Source organism: Tamandua tetradactyla, chromosome 2, assembly GCF_023851605.1.
Source record: "Tamandua tetradactyla isolate mTamTet1 chromosome 2, mTamTet1.pri, whole genome shotgun sequence".
Taxonomy (NCBI): Eukaryota; Metazoa; Chordata; class Mammalia; order Pilosa; family Myrmecophagidae; genus Tamandua; species Tamandua tetradactyla.
In genome coordinates this window covers 142,803,194-142,819,138 of record NC_135328.1, presented here as the reverse complement: position 1 = coordinate 142,819,138, position 15,945 = coordinate 142,803,194, and the positions used below count along the sequence as shown (strand labels likewise).

The following is a 15,945-nucleotide window of genomic DNA, read 5'->3' as shown; positions in this document are numbered from 1 at the left end:
ATATTCAATTTCCCAATGCAATTCTAGTTCCTGGGATTATGCTTTTTACATTATATATTGATGATAATACAACCACACGTGTAAGGAGGGGAGAAGGTGTAACAGAAAACCAAAGGCTAGGCATTACACAGCTTAGGTACCGCCAAGAGACACCACCCCACATAGAGTCTGGCACATAGCCATCCTCAGGCTTTGGAATGAGACAGCTCAGTTCTAGAACATTGGCCATACCTTCTACAAGGCCATGGAAAAGCAACTGAAGCTCTCCGAATCTTGTTTTCCGTATCTAATAAAATCAGGATCATGATACCTTCCCTTCAGTGTTGCTGTGAGAGCTCCTGAGATGGTCTGTGTAGAAATACCCACTACATTAAGGGTTTCCTTCCTTCCTTTGTTTGAGTGATAATGAATTGGGGTTGGTAAAGCTGGATGCCATTCAGCTTTGTGTACGTCTAAGTCAGCAAAAAAGGATTATTCCAGGGCACAAGAAATGCTTCTTCTTTTACACCATTTAAGCATTTATGCATTACTCCTTGACCTTCAAGAGCAAAACAAGGGATTATCGAGAATAAAATAAGAATTTGGGGGGTGCGAGTGTAGTTCAGTGGTAGAATTCTCACTTGTCATGCGGGAGACCCGGGTTCTAGTCCCAGTCCATGAACATCCCCCCAAAAACAAGCAAAACAAACAACAACAAAAATATTTCAATGAATGGTACTGCAATAACAGGAAACTCACATGGAAAAATAATGAAGTATGACGCCGCCATACAGCATACAAAGACAAAACACAAATATTATCTTAAGATGTATCTAGATCTTCACACAGGACTGAAAAAAGCATCTACTGGAAGATTTCCTATGCGGTGGCTTGCAAATGACAACCGTAACTTAATTACTCAGAAAAAATCCAACAACAGTCCCTTTGCTTTTGCATCTCCCTCTTCTGGAACATCAGCAAATTATTTCCTGGGTGACTTTCTTTCTTTTTTTTATTTTTTAATATTTTTATTGTATGGATGCACCATACAGTCCATCCAAAGTATACAATGACTCACAATATCATCACATAGTTGTGTGTTTATCACCATGATCATATTTAGAACGTATGCATCATTCCAGAAAAAGAAATAAAAATACAAAAAAAAACCCCCATACATCCCATACCCTTTACCCCTCCCTCTCACTGACCACTAGTAATACCATCTACCCATTTTATTTTTAACCCATATCCCAATCCCCATTGTTTATTTATTTATTGTCTCCTGGACAACTTTTGACAAGTTATTTCGAAGGTTATCGGCAGCTTGAATATAGGAGATTCTTGGTTCCAAGATGTCAGAATTGTAATGAGATCAACCCTTGGACAGTAAATTGTTGTCGGCCTCTTCTAACTGTGAAAACAAAGGAATAACTCACAAGAAGAATATCCCAAATTAGACTCAGTCCCAGGCAAAATCATTTAAATTGATAAAGGTGACGCCTTCAATCTATAATTATATGTTTCCATCTCTTCCACCAATGCACTTCTCTTTCTTCCTTTTAAACACTTCTTTTTTTTTTTTCACGGGCAAGCTCTGGGAATTGAAGCCAGGTCTCACAGCTCAGCAGGCAAGAATTCTTGCCACTGAGCCACCATTGCACCACCCTTAAATACCTTTTTAAGACTCAGCTGATGTGACAGGCAGCACTTCCAAGGCTCTTTCCCATGCCATCGCTCTGGAATGCACCAGTGAACGCTGTCCCTGTTTCAAACACAGAGGTATCAAGCCCTGTAACCAGAGAGTGACTGGGCTCCGTTGGACTTCTCTCAGCCTCTGTTCCCACCCTGTGACCTGTTCTGCAACCTAGCTCCCCTTCCCCACCCCAGATCCTATCAGCAAAGCAAAGGAGTCCTGGATTCCGGAGATTCTGGAGTGGGGTTGGAGACATCTATTACTTTTTTTTTTTTGGTGAAGTTAATCTGCCCTAACACCCTTTGCTAGGGATTGCCCTTCTCCTATCCCATGTGACTATGTGTGGCTGTCAATCACAAGTTGACATGACTTGGCATGCCCCACAGGTGCAGTTCATGCTGGCCAGTGTTCCCCATCCTTCCAAGACACAGCAGTTGGTCCAGGTGTGGGCTGAGGGCCAAGCACAATCAGTGTCAGGGATTGTGATGGTTAAGTTCACCTGTCAGCCTGGCCAGGCTTTGGTATCCAGGTGTCCGGTTGTCATGGTCAGGTCATGGGTCAACTTGGCCAAATGGTGGTACCTGTTTGTCTGGTTGGGCAAGTGCTGGCCTGTCTGTTGCAATGAAGACATTTCATAGAATTAAATCATGATCACGTCAGCTGTATCCACAGCTGATTCCATTTGTAATCAGCCAAGGGGAGTGTCTTCTGCAATGAGTGATGCTTAATCTAATCACCGAAAGCCTTTTAAGGAGGATTCAGAGGAGACAGGCTCCTTCCTGCTTCCGCCAGCAAATCTCTCCTGTGGAGTTTGTCCAGATTCTCCATCAGAATCGTCAGCTTCATAGCCTGCTCTGTGGATCTTGGACTCTGCGTTCCCACGGTTACGTGAGACACTTTTATAAATTTTGTATTTGAAAGTGTTTCCTGTTGATTCTGTTTCTCTAGAGAACCCTAACTAATACACTGGTCAAACAGGCATTGGCATGATTGTTACTGTGAGAACAATTCGTGGCCCTAAATCATCAATAAGTTGATGGCTCCTATGGCTGATTACATCTACAATCAACTGAGGAGATTGCTGTCACAATGAGAGAAATCTCATCCAATCAGTTGAAGGCTTTAAAAGTAGAAATGATGATTTCAGCAGTCAGAAGAGAGCATTTCTATCTCTACTTCGTCCAGCCAGCCTCCTCCTGGGGAGTTCATTGAAAACCTTCTTCAGACTTTCCCAGCCTGCTCTACAGAATTTGGACTTGCCCATCCCCACCCAAGGTAAAGTGAGCCAATTCTCATAATAAATCCATAATATTTACATTATATATATTTATCTCTATCTCCTGTCAGTTCTGTTACCCTGGAGTATTCTGACTAATACAGGGATTGGATCAAGTTCAGGTTCTAACTCCCGTTCCTGTGGATGTGAACCCATGTGTAAATGGAATCTTCGAAGACACTATTAAGATGAAGCCAAAGAGAATCAGAATGGGCCTCAATCCAACATGATTGGAGTCCTCACAAGCAGAGAAAATTTGGACACAGTGGAAGGAGATGGGCAGGGATCGATGGCGACGTGATGCAGGAGAGGCTGGGTATGGACTGCTGGCAAATCACCACCAGAACATGACTTCCGAGAACGCATAGCCTTGCCACACCATGATTTTGGAATTCTAGCCTCCAAAATGATGAGACATTAATTCCTGCTGTTTAAGCCAAGCAGTTTGTGGTATTTAGCAGCCTTGGCAAATTAAGACAGTCAATCTAGGTCCTTCTGAGGGACTGAGGTAGATGTGGGAGGAGAGAAGATCTCTCTATCTCCCCGTCCGGGATTGTAGACTATAGGGACAGTAAATTGAGCACTGCCAATGCCATATTTTCCAGCGGGTGGAGAGAGACTGCCAAGAGTGAAACCACAAAGAGGAAAACATGACTGAGGGAGGAGAGAGACCGAACCCAGGGATGGACATGGGGTGGCTCATCCAAGCCTGGTGCTCTCCAATGCAAGAGCCCATAGACTCCTGTTCATGCTTAATTCATGTTATGTCATGTCTCTGTTGCTTTCTGCTGGAAGAGTCTAATATGTGGGGTTAGAAATGATCTTTTTTGCCCCTTCTTGTCAAGCATATCTGTTCTATATTCAAGCCAGGTCTATATCCATCAAACCCGAGCTTGTACAACTTTGGACCCTCACATATTAAATAGATATTCCTAGAAATTATCATATGTCCCTTCATTTCACTGCAGACCAAGACTATATATTTGTTTAAAAGCGTATTTTAAAGGTTTCAAGATTTTTCTAAACTTTGATCTTGCATTTATTTTTTTTTTGAAATTTTAAATGATTAATTACCGTCTATTTTCAGCACCCTGCAGTAATGATGATCTTGCATTTCAATTTGGCATGTGAGCAGCTGGACATGCATATTTTTGTCTTTCTGATGTCCCAGGACTCTGCTCAGGGTATTGCAGGTACATCATTCCTTACCCCAAACCCTGGGGGCCATTTGTGTTTCAGAATTCAGAATATTTGGGATTTTAGAAAGCCATAAACCCATCCTGTGGGGCTTCAGGCAGTTGCCTGTAATCAAATGCCTGTAATCAAATAATCAAGTGATTATCTGTATATGAATATCAGCATTAATTGGGGTAAATGAAGACTATAAACAGCCTTCCATGATTTTAGGTAAAGATTTGCCACAATTTTGTTCTAAAGCATTTTTTTTAATGTTTTGAGCTTTGTTTGGTTTTAGAATTGTAGGTAATATCTGTGTCCCTGTTCTGTTAGAGTGAGGAGGTCTTGCTCGCCCTTTGCACCATTCCCACAGCAGGTACTAAACTTTCCTTTAGGGTGATGTTAAGAAGCCCCTTCTGCATAATTGGTGAAACTTGAATAAGATCTGTTTATTAGATGATAGTACTGGATCAATGATAATTTCCTGACTTTGATAAGAGAATGTCCTTGTTTTTAGAAAATATGCATTGAAATACTCAGGGGTAAAGGGCAATAAGTCTGCAAACAATTCATAAAAAATATATATAAATAATGTGTGTGTGTGTGTGTGGAGAGAGACAGACAATAAAGGAAAAGCAAGCATGGTAAACTGTTCATATTTGGGAAACGTTCTCATTTGGGAAATGAGAATATAGAGAGTCTTTGTATTATTCTTGCAACTTTCTGTAAGTCTGTAATTATATTTAAAAAAAAAAAAAAGACTGAGAAGTACTGTGGTAGTTAGATTCAGTTGTCAACTTGGCCAGGTGAGGACATCTAGTTTGCTGTGGACATGAGCCAATGGTATGTGAACCTCATCTGTTGCTGATTTACATCTGCAGTCGGCTAGGGGGCATGCCTGCTGCAATGAATGATGTTTGATTTAATTGGCTGGTGCTTAAATGAAAGAGCTCAACATAGCACAGCCCAGGCAGCTCAGCATACCTCATCTCAGCACTCGCAGCTCAGCCCAGGCCTTTGGAGATGCAGAAAGGAAACACCCTGGGGAAAGTTGTTGGAACCCAGAGGCCTGGAGAGAAGGCCAGCAGAGACCACCCTGTGCCTTCCCACATAAGCAAGAACCTCAGTTGAAAGTTAGTTGCCTTTCCTCTGAAGGACTAATGAAATAAATCCCCTTTTATTCAAGGCCAATCTGTCTCTGGTGTGTTGCATTCCGGTATCTAGCAAACTAGAACAAGTACTGATGATGTATGTCACTGAAACAGCCTTTTCCTATTGTCATTGCTTCTCTTATAGGACTATAAAGATGTGACATACTTTAAAAATAATTTTACTTCTTATTTCCTCAGAAAAAAATATGTCATTTTTGTTGGAAGGGTTCAGGATCTCATGGTGCTATTCATTCTTTTCAGATTATTTTTTCTTTTTTTAGTCTGTCATAGTAACTCCTTTCTTTCTTCATCTGAACATCTACAATAATTTTTCTCCACTACATAGTCTTCCTTTTTTATAAGGTGGCACATGGATCTGATGTGACCCTACTTGTGCTGTGGGGAAGGACATTTACAGATTAATTCAAGGATTCTGCACATATTTCCATTTTATTATGTATGACATTGAGCATGATTTTTATGTATATGTAATAAAAGAAAAATCAAGATGTCAAATGGTGATTTTGAACAAACCCCTTGGAGTTTTTTATTTTCATTTGAGTGGCTTCTAGTTTGTAAAACATATTTTATAATTACACCATGTACTGCTCATCTAAATTTGAATGATATGACTATATTCAGATCATTTTACTAAATGTTCCAAAAATTAAATATCCAGATTGAAAAAAAATCCCTCCTTAGAATCACTGTATAGTTGACCTAAAATTCAATGGCATTATAAACATATGTAAGATGTTTAGAATAAATATATTTGAAGTATAAACACATATGTGCAAAAACATAGTGGAACATAGAAACCAAATTGTTAATTGGTAATAGTGTTTTCCTCTGGTTAGAGGGATTAGAGATGATATTTGCTAGTTTTTTTGTGTGTGTTCTTTTTCTGTGTTGGAGATTCTGCTTTGAAAATACCTTTTTTTCCCTATTAAATAAAATACTTCTCTTGGATTATCTAGGTAATGAATCATAGAATCTTTAAATAAGACATCTTTCCCCCTCTTTTCCTTCTTAATATTTAGGCTCCTTTGTTTCCCTGGTTTGATTCCATTTTCCAAGATTCCTGAAGAGCATCTAGTTATAATGTGATAGGGATCAATCCTTCCTTATTCTTGACTTCAATAAGAAAGAACATGTTTTTAGAATTAAAAATCAAAGTGAACATTATTTCTAAAAGCTTTCATAATGCTGATTTATAACACAGAGGCGGTCTAAATGGGATAGAGAAAGGACCTTTCCAAGTAAAAGGATCCAGACAAGGCTACACAGTATGGATTATTTCACAGTTATAAAATTTATCACTTACTTTCTAGAGGATGGAAAATTGAAAATGGAACTAAGAAGTCATGAAACACTGATTCATTCTCTGTTTAACAATGTTTTGAAGAAGTCCTTTAAACAGAATATGCTCAAGAAAATATAACCTGAAAGCTAAAATGAAAATATCTAAAAAGAATGGGAGAAAATGTAAGTTTAAAAATTTTAAGCTGCAATCAAGTGCTCTAGAAAGATAAATGAGAAACTTTAAAAAAAAAGTCTGAAACTGAAGAAGTCTAGGCTCTTTGTGTTACTGTCTAAGAACAGAAATATGAAAATAGTGTAAGGAAAATAAGATAAATTTAAGATCAATTCAAAGTTTATAAAACCAAATTGAGGGGGTACAAGAGTAGTTCCGTGGTAGAATTTCTGCTTGCCATGCAGGAGACCCGGGTTTGATTCCCGGTCCATGCATTTCCCAAAAACCAAATAAACAAAAGACAAACAAACAAAAATTCAAGAAATGGTGCTGCAATAACAGGATATACTCACGTAGAAAAATAGTGAAATGTGATCCTGCCATACAGCACACACACACGCACGCACACACACACACACAAAGGAAACAAAATTGCATCCACGACCCCAAAAATAAAGAATGAATTGTGTATACACATGCCCAGCTCACGAGGGATGGGCGGTAAGAAAGCTTTGATATTGGAATGTCCTGTGATTCCAATGAGTCAAGTCCCAGCTCCCTGCTCTTCCCCACCCACCTACACTCACTCCTGGGATGAGATTTGAAGTCCTCACAGGTTCATCTCAATCCAAAACGGACATATTAACAAACAATCTTGATTTTTCTCTTGGACCACAAATTGCATTTTTTTTTCCAGGGACGATTTGTGCAAAGAGAACCAAATTCCGCAGAATTACAAATCACATTTTAAAAAGGACAGGGAGATTCCATTTTAAGGAACTTCGCCAGCCACGCTGAGTCCAGTTACTTTTGGATCATAATATCGCTGGTTAAAGGAGAGAAATTATCTTGAGGCTGTTGCATGTTACAGCAAATTTTAGCTATTAAAATATTATTCCAATTCTGTTTTTCTACAAATAATTTTCCTCGCCCAGTTTTTTGTCATGAGAACTTCTCCTCTGGTGTTTAAAGTGTTACATTTTAGCATGTCCAAAATATCCAAATGATGATGCCCTTGTGACTTGCTATCAGATGTGCTCTTTTTGCCTGGAAAAGTCAGGTTTTAGCCCTTTCCGGAAACAGCACAACTTTGGAAGAGAAAATTCTGTTCTAATTGAAACAGTACAGAAGAAAGAGGTGGGACCACTTACAGGGAAGTGCATCACGCATCACAATAACCCCCCTCGGGGGTGGCTGCTGTCCCTCTCTCACTTCAGTCACCTTCGGGAATAGGAGCGACCTTTTCTCCTGCTACCGTCCTGTCTCCCCTCCACCCACCAGAACCTGGGAAGGGTTTTCCTTCTGCGAAAGCAGGAGCTGTAGGATCTGGAGCCTGAGGGCTAGGGGCTGATGCAGAAGCAGGGCTTGGCTGACAGCAAAAGCAATTGCCAATTCCAGTTTGGGGGATTATCTCGGGAGCTGGGAGCCTGAAAAATCTCCACTGAGGGAAAAAGGATGAGAACAGTAGGCCCAGCCCAAAGAATATCTATGTTATGGATCTTTGTGCGCATTAAAGGAAAAGCAAATGTTACAACAAGGTTCCATCTGCCTAGTGCAGGGTTAGCATCCGATAAATGCTTTCTCTTCCTACCCTCCCGATCCATGCACATTCCCCCCACTTAGCCCTCGGTGTACATTTTATTCTGGGGAACACTCCATATACTTGATTAACTCTTCCTTCAGAGGAAACTATTCTTAATCATCCCCAAAAGGTTGGCAAAATTCCAGCATTTCCTCTCAGTCTCTTGTACCATCAATTTCTTCCTTTCTACTAGGTCATTCCAATCAGTTGACACCCATGCCTACGGCCATCATTAAAAGAAAACAAGCAACCATTCTCCTCGAGCAACTGTCCCAATTCTTTACTTTTGCTCCTTTTCACGGCCAAAGTTTTCTGTAATTGTATCCTTTCTCTTCAGTCTCTGCCTCAATTCTCAACCATCTGGTTTCTGTCTCACCACACAACTGAAATTACTGTTGTCAAGATTACCAGTGCTTGGTCCTCACCTAACTCGGCCTGGCTGTGGCATCTGAGGGTGGACCGCTCCCTCCTGAGGCACTCTCTCTCAGTCTCCTCTGGTACCGTGCTCCCCTGGCTTCACTCCTACTTCATTGACTCTTCTTCCCTGTCTCCTTCGCTAACTTCTCCTCTTGTGTGATAAAAGTTGAAGTCACTTTTCTTCTCTTTATTTTAGCCCCAGGTAATCTCTTTCTAATTCATGGCTGTAAATACCATCCATACACTATGACTTCCAAATCTTTATCTCTAGTTTTGACCTTTCTCTTGAACTCCAGACTCCAAATGGGCATCTGTAAGGCTTGTTGAGGCATCTCAAATTTAAAAGATCTAAAACAGAATTGTGTACCCACCCCGATCCCTCCAGCTCACAGACATGTTTGTTCTTTATCTTCTCCATCTTGGTAAATACTGCCATCATCTACCCAGGTGCTCACGTCAAAATCCTAGACGTCTACGTGGGACATGACTCCCAGGGGTGTGGACCTTCCTGGCGACATGGGACAGAAATTCTAGAATGAGCTGAGACTCAGCATCAAGGGACTGAGAAAACCTTCTCAAACAAAAGGGGGAAGAGCGAAATGAGACAAAGTGTCAATGGCCGAGACATTCCAAACAGAGTCGAGAGGTTATCCTGGAGGTTATTCTAATGCACTAAACAGATATCACTTTGTTAGTCAAGATGTAATGGAGAGGGAGGGCCACGGTGGCTCAGCAGGCAAGAATGCTTGCCTGCCATGCCAGAGGACACGGGTTCGTTTCCCGGTGCCTGCCCATGTAAAAATAAAAAAAGAAAAAATAGATGTAATGGAGAGGCTGGAGGGAACTGCCTGAAAATATAGAGCTGTGTTCCAGTAGCCATGCTTCTTGAAGATGATTGTATAATGATATACCTTTCACAATGTGACTGTGTGATTGTGAAAACCTTGTGTCTGATGCTCCTTTTATCTACCTTCTCAACAGATCAGTAAAACATACAGAATAAAAATAAACAATAGGGGGAACAAATGTTAACATAAATTTAGGGTAGGCCACAGTGGCTCAGCAGGCAAGAATGCTCCCCTGCCATGCCAGAGGACCCGGGTTCATTTCCCGGTGCCTGCCCATGTAAAAAAAAAAAAAAAGAAAAAGAAAAATTTAGATTGAAATGCTAGTGATCAATGAAAGGGAGGAGTAAGGGATATGGTATGTATGAATTTTTTCCTTTTGTCTTTTTATTTCTTTTTCTGAATTGATGCAAATATTCTAAGAACTGATCATGATGATGAATATGCAACTATGTGATGATACTGTGAATTATTGATTATATATGTAGAAGAGAATGATCATAAGTTAAGATGTTTGTGTTGCTTTATTTAAAAATAATTTTTTTTTTAAATCCTAGGAATCATCCTTGATTTGGCCTTCACTCTAGACAAATACTGGCTCCATTTTTCTCTAACTCCTGCCTCTACTACACTCAGCCAAGCCTCCATCATCTCTTACCTGGATTCCTGGAATAGCCTCCTAACTGGTCATCTGTTCAAGTGGTTCCAAGTTTGTTCCCATACAATTCATTCACCATAAAACAGCCCATGAAAGCATTAAGTCTGCAAGCCAGACCTGATCATTGCTTACAGCCTCCCAGCAACTTCCTATTGCAGTTAGAATAAACTACACACTCTAGAGAGCTCCAAGAGACCTGGCACCATGTGGCCCTGTCAGCCTCCGTGACCTAATGTGGCATGCTCTCACCCTTCGGTGTGCTAGGTCGTGGGTCTTCTGTCTGGTCCCGGCTCAGCTGAACTTGGTCCTGCATCTGTGTTAGCTGTTTCCCCTCCCTGGAAGGCCTCTTCCCCAGATCTTCACCTGACCGGTTCTTTCTTGTCATTTAAGTCTCTGCACAAATGTCACCTCCTCAGAAAAGGCTTACTTCACCTTTCAGTCTAAAGAAATGCCCCCCTCACTCTTTCCTACCATATCGTCCACACACCCCTAGTTTACCTGTTATTTATTTAAATTATGTAACTATGATATCACATACAACTAGTAAATAACAGTTTAGGAATAAGCACAACTGACTCTTGCTAAGTGTACATCTCATTAATTAGGAACATGCCTGGAAATTTGTGTTTTTTAAAAAAATTTAGTTAGAGAATGTCATGGTCAGGTTCATGTATCAACTTGGCCAAGTGGTGGTACCTGCTTGTCTGGTTGGGCAACTGCTGGCCTGTCTGTTGCGATGAGGACATTTCATAGAATTTAGAATTAGATCATGATCATGTCTGCTGTATCCACAGCTGATTCCATTTGTAATCAGCCAAACGGGAGTGTCTTCAGCAATGAGTGATGCTTAATCTAATCTCAGGAAGCCTTTTAAGGAGGATTCAGAAGAGACAGGCTCTATTCCTGCTTTGGCTGGCGAGCCTCTCCTGTGGAGTTCGTCCAGACCCTCCATCAAAGTCATCGGCTTCAGAGCCTGCCCTGCGGATTTTGGACTCTGCGTTCCCATGGTCACGTGAGACACCTTTATAAATTTTATATTTGCGCGTGTTCTGTTGATTCTGCTTCTCTAGAGAACCCTAACTAACACAGAGAAATTGTGGGTTTACAGAAAAAGTATACATAAAATACAGGATTCCCACATACTACCCTATTATTAACACTTTGCATTGGTGTGGTACATTTGTAACAATTGTTCTACTATATGTTTCACTTCCTTAAAAGAATTCATCACCTGTAATCATCTAGTTTATTTGTTTTTTGTTGTTGTTTGCTGGTTTTCTTCCTCAATTGGAAGGTAAGTTCCAGGAGACTGTGGATGTCATCTGTCTTATTTACAGCTATACCCTAGTGACAAGGACATCCTGGAACTTTGTAGATGCTTAATAAAAATCTGTTGAATGGTTAATGACTAATTCTTTATCTTAGGAAATGCATAGCTCATTGCCCTCAGTTTTCAGTACCTGATCTATGTCACTGACAACAGGTCCCTGTTGGATTCTGCAGCGTAAGCTAGCAACAGGTGTCAAGGTTTTAGAGGGTAAGAACTACAATGGATAGAATATATGGGAATATTGAAAACCATGGACGTTAAGTTTACGTGCACTTTACCTTGGTGAGACAGAACAAGAAGGGTCAGGATCTTTGCTGAATCTCTGTGTCTATGATGCTCCCCCAGCGGTACCTGCAAGAAAAGCTCATCCTTAGAATTGGATGGCTCAATTCTGGCTCAAAGCCCCATCTTCGGAGGCTCTGACTGCTGGCTAGTATCCTATAATTTGAAATGATCTTGGCTGGTTACATCCCATCAATCTGTGTTATGAGGCTGCTGATGTAAACCACCTTGATATGGTTTGGAAATGTTTCCTTCCCAAAGGAGCTTCAATACAATTTTATTTAGTTTGATGAGCTTGAGAGGAAGAGAGAATGAAGGTTAGCCATGAAGCCTGGAATCTGAGATTAGGCCCTGGAAAAGATTTACTATGTCTGCTTGGGCCCTGCCAAATAGTGTGGAGGAGATAACTTCCTATCTAGCTAAATACAAGACTCTTTTGCAGTAGTTAGTGTAGCCATGTGAATAGACTTGTGCTCAGATAGTGAATATTTTCTTAGACTGGGATTCTTTGATGCTGTGTCAGTGAATTATGGTTGTCTCTTTTTTCTTGCAGGCCTAGCACAAAGCTTCAGCTAGATATTGCTAATTACCATAGTTTGCCAACCCCCAACCAAAGCCATTCCTGTTAACCCTAAAGAACACCTAGGGCTCTGTCTGAGATTTGACAAAAGTTTCATGCACTGTGATTATTTTCCAGAAAACTACAGTCTCCAGATGGGTTCCTGGACCAGATAAGTCCTGAAACCCAAAAGGGGCTAGTGTCTCCAGAACATCAGCTAGTTCTATTCCACTATCCCATGTTATCAGCACCCCTTTCCAACATGAAAAAGTTGGCATGGACATAGCCCAAATATGACTAAAGATTGGGAGAAGGATCAAAGGAGAAGAAGGAACTATACAAGAGAAGATAGGATTTAACAAATTAATATGATTGCAGAATCATTACACTGATATTTCTTTTAAGTCTCCAGTGTCTTGGAGCACCTAGAAGGAAAAACCTGGAATTGTAGAACAGTAACCCATATCAAACTCTGAAATCTGTTCTATAACTACTTGTTACAATGTACTCTGAAATTGTTTGCTTTTTTGTATATATATTATATTTCACAATAAAAATTTAAAAAAAAGAGGGGTGGGGGAGCTGTGATATTTTGGAACACTAACGATATGCCTTTTCACCCACTTGGTGAGGGAAGAGGCCCACTCTTACATTATGGGGATGACCGAACAGTGACACATGACACTGGCAGGAGTATATTAGTCAAATCACTCACAGCCCAGGGGAAGAGGACATTGCATGCCACGCAGGGCCAAAAAGGAGGAAGGCTTTGCAGTAACAAGAGGATGAGGTGACCCTGGTTCTTGCTGGAGGATGTAATTGTCTTGTGTGAATAATTCCATGGGCTGGCAGGGAACCCAAACATTTTAGGTTGAGGATTAGATGGTGTTTTAGTTTGCTAGTTGCCAGAGTGCAATATACCATAATTGGAACAGCTTTTACAAAGTGCATCCTCTTTTAAATGATTCCAGTAAACTAATCAAGACCCACCTGGAATGGGTGGAGTCACAACTCCATGGAAACCATCTAATCAAAAGTTACTACCCACAATTGGGTGGGTCACATCTCCATGGGAACGATTAAAAAGCTACCAGCCAGCAATATTGAATGAGAATTAAAGGACATGGCTTTTCTGGGGTCCACCACAGATTCAAACTGGCACAGATTCCGCTGATAGGGTAACCAGACAGATTGGGATGCTTTTTGACTAGGTTGGGGAGCACATCTGGAGAGAGCAGGGGAACCCACAGTTAGGCCTTTAAGGTTCTGTGAAGTTTGAAGATGTCAAATCAACCCACGAAATTTCAGACCTCACAGTATGACAGTCCTAGTTGCAGAGCCTCCAAACCTGACTCTTGGGTTTTCATGGAAATATTGCTATTAAGTTTATTAATATCACTTTATAAATTCCTTTTCTTTTTTAAATAGCTAGAATGGGTTTTACAGTGAAACTTTGGGAGAAAAGACATAAGTTAAAAAAAAAAGCCAGAGATAAATGGATCCAGGTTTCTTACTGTTAGAGATCCATGAGGCAATGGATTAGAGTTGGAGACATCAGTATAAACTCATGTTTAGTTTAGCATAGCTGGAAATGGGTCTGTATAGCAACATTTATAGATGCATCTATATACAGTGGTTAGAATGCACACATATCTTTTCTTACCCTGTCAGTTGAGAGGGCCTAGAAGCAATGACTTGCAAGTAGCGATGAGCACATCTAGTGCCTGGATGGTGGTTTCCTTTTTTGTTTGTTTGTTTTTTTAATATTTTTATTGTAAACAACGAACAAACATAGGAACATTCTTGTCATGGTTACAATCAATAGCTCACAATATCATCACATAGTTGTGTATCCATCACATTAATCATTTTTTTGAAAATTTGCATCTCTCCAGAAAAGAAAGAAGAAAGAAAAAGACTCATACATGCCATACCCCTTACCACTGCCTTTCATTGACCACTAGTATTTCAATGTACTCAATTTATTTTAACCTTCATTCCCCCATTGTTTGTCTATTTCTTATCCATATTTTTCACTCATCTGTCCATACCATAATTAAAAGGAGCATCAGACACAAGATTTTCACAATCACACAATCACATTGCAAAAGCTATATCATTATTCGAACATATTCAAGAAACATGGCTACTGGAACACAGCTCTACAGTTTCAGGCACTTCCCTCTAGCCACATCATAAACTAAAAAGGGGTTATCTATGTAATGCATAAGAATAAATTCCCTATGTTCACTCATTAATGTTAGTTCCTATCAGTGAGACCGTACAATGTTTGTCCTTTTGTTTCTGGGTAATTTCACTCAGCATAATATCCTCAAGGTCCTGGATGGTGGTTTCTAATTCCAGTTGCTAATGAAAGGAACCAGGACTCCTTAGGGAAATAGATGCTTCTCAGCCTGGCACAGATAATATACGAGATGAGCCTGGAGGGTCTTGTAATGCCAGAAAGTAAGAAGTGCTCCATAGCAAAACAAGACTATGCAACAGACCTCCTCAACCCACAGTGATGGCGATGTCAGAGGGACACAGGAGCAAACTGAAAGAGTTCCCAGGGTTCAAAGCTGGGAGTATTTGAGCAACAAAATAAAGAAAACAGTGTTGGATTATGATCCAAAGAATAAAATAAATACCCATGAATCCATGGGGTATAAATAAGTGGTTGAATAAATAGATACATGGCAGCAGCGGGGGAGGAGGGGACAGCTCTCCCGTGCAGAAGAATTTCAAATATTTTATGTAGATATTCCACCCTGATAGAGGTGAGCCTAATTTAGGTATGACTCTCCTTAAGTGTTAAGTGTGGGAAGTGACTTCCTTCCAAAGAGTACATAAAGGAGGGAGAAAAGAGTAACTTTGCAGTGAAGAAATCTGACTGACGCTACCTCAGCCAGGTGATCAGGTGAACATCTACAGTGATAAATCATGCTGGTAGCATGTTCCCTTGATATGCTGTGATGACAATAGCACCTCCTTGGTCTTCCCAGTTCAATCAGGAGAAAAACGTCAGACAAGTCCCCACAGAGGGACAATCTACAAAATACCTGACCAATACTCTGCAAAACTGTCAAGGTCGTCAGAAATGAGGGCATCTCAGAAACTGTCACAACCACGAGGAACCTATGGAGACATGACACCGAGATGTAATGTGGGATCCTGGAGTAGAAAAAGGACATCAGGGAAAAACTTAGGAAATCTGAAGAAAAGTATGGGTGTCAGTTAATCATAGTATATCCATATTGGTTCGTTAATTGTAATATGTACCATAATAATGTTAGGTGATATTAGGGGAAACTGGATGCAGGGTTTGTGGAAACTACTGCACAGGGGGATTTGTCCCCACTTCCCCATGTATTTATTTATTCAATTACCGACCTATGTCCTTCGGATTCATTTTTCAAACAAGAAGAATAACAGCTGAATAAAGGTTAGGGTGGAGAGCTCAGTTAGAAAGGTGAATCCCACCCGTCATCCAGGGTGGGTCTGCCATGGGGTTGCTGTGCTG

General features: G+C 40.5%; 1 long non-coding RNA gene across 1 annotated transcript; it reads left to right on the top strand.

Moving 5' to 3' along the window:
* The first annotated feature begins 2,822 nt into the window (after positions 1-2,822).
* On the top strand, positions 2,823-10,639 carry LOC143662375 (uncharacterized). The gene is made up of 4 exons (XR_013165315.1): positions 2,823-2,950; positions 3,056-3,267; positions 4,039-4,144; positions 10,154-10,639. It is a non-coding gene; the product is annotated as an uncharacterized LOC143662375 (long non-coding RNA).
* The last annotated feature ends 5,306 nt before the right edge of the window (positions 10,640-15,945 follow it).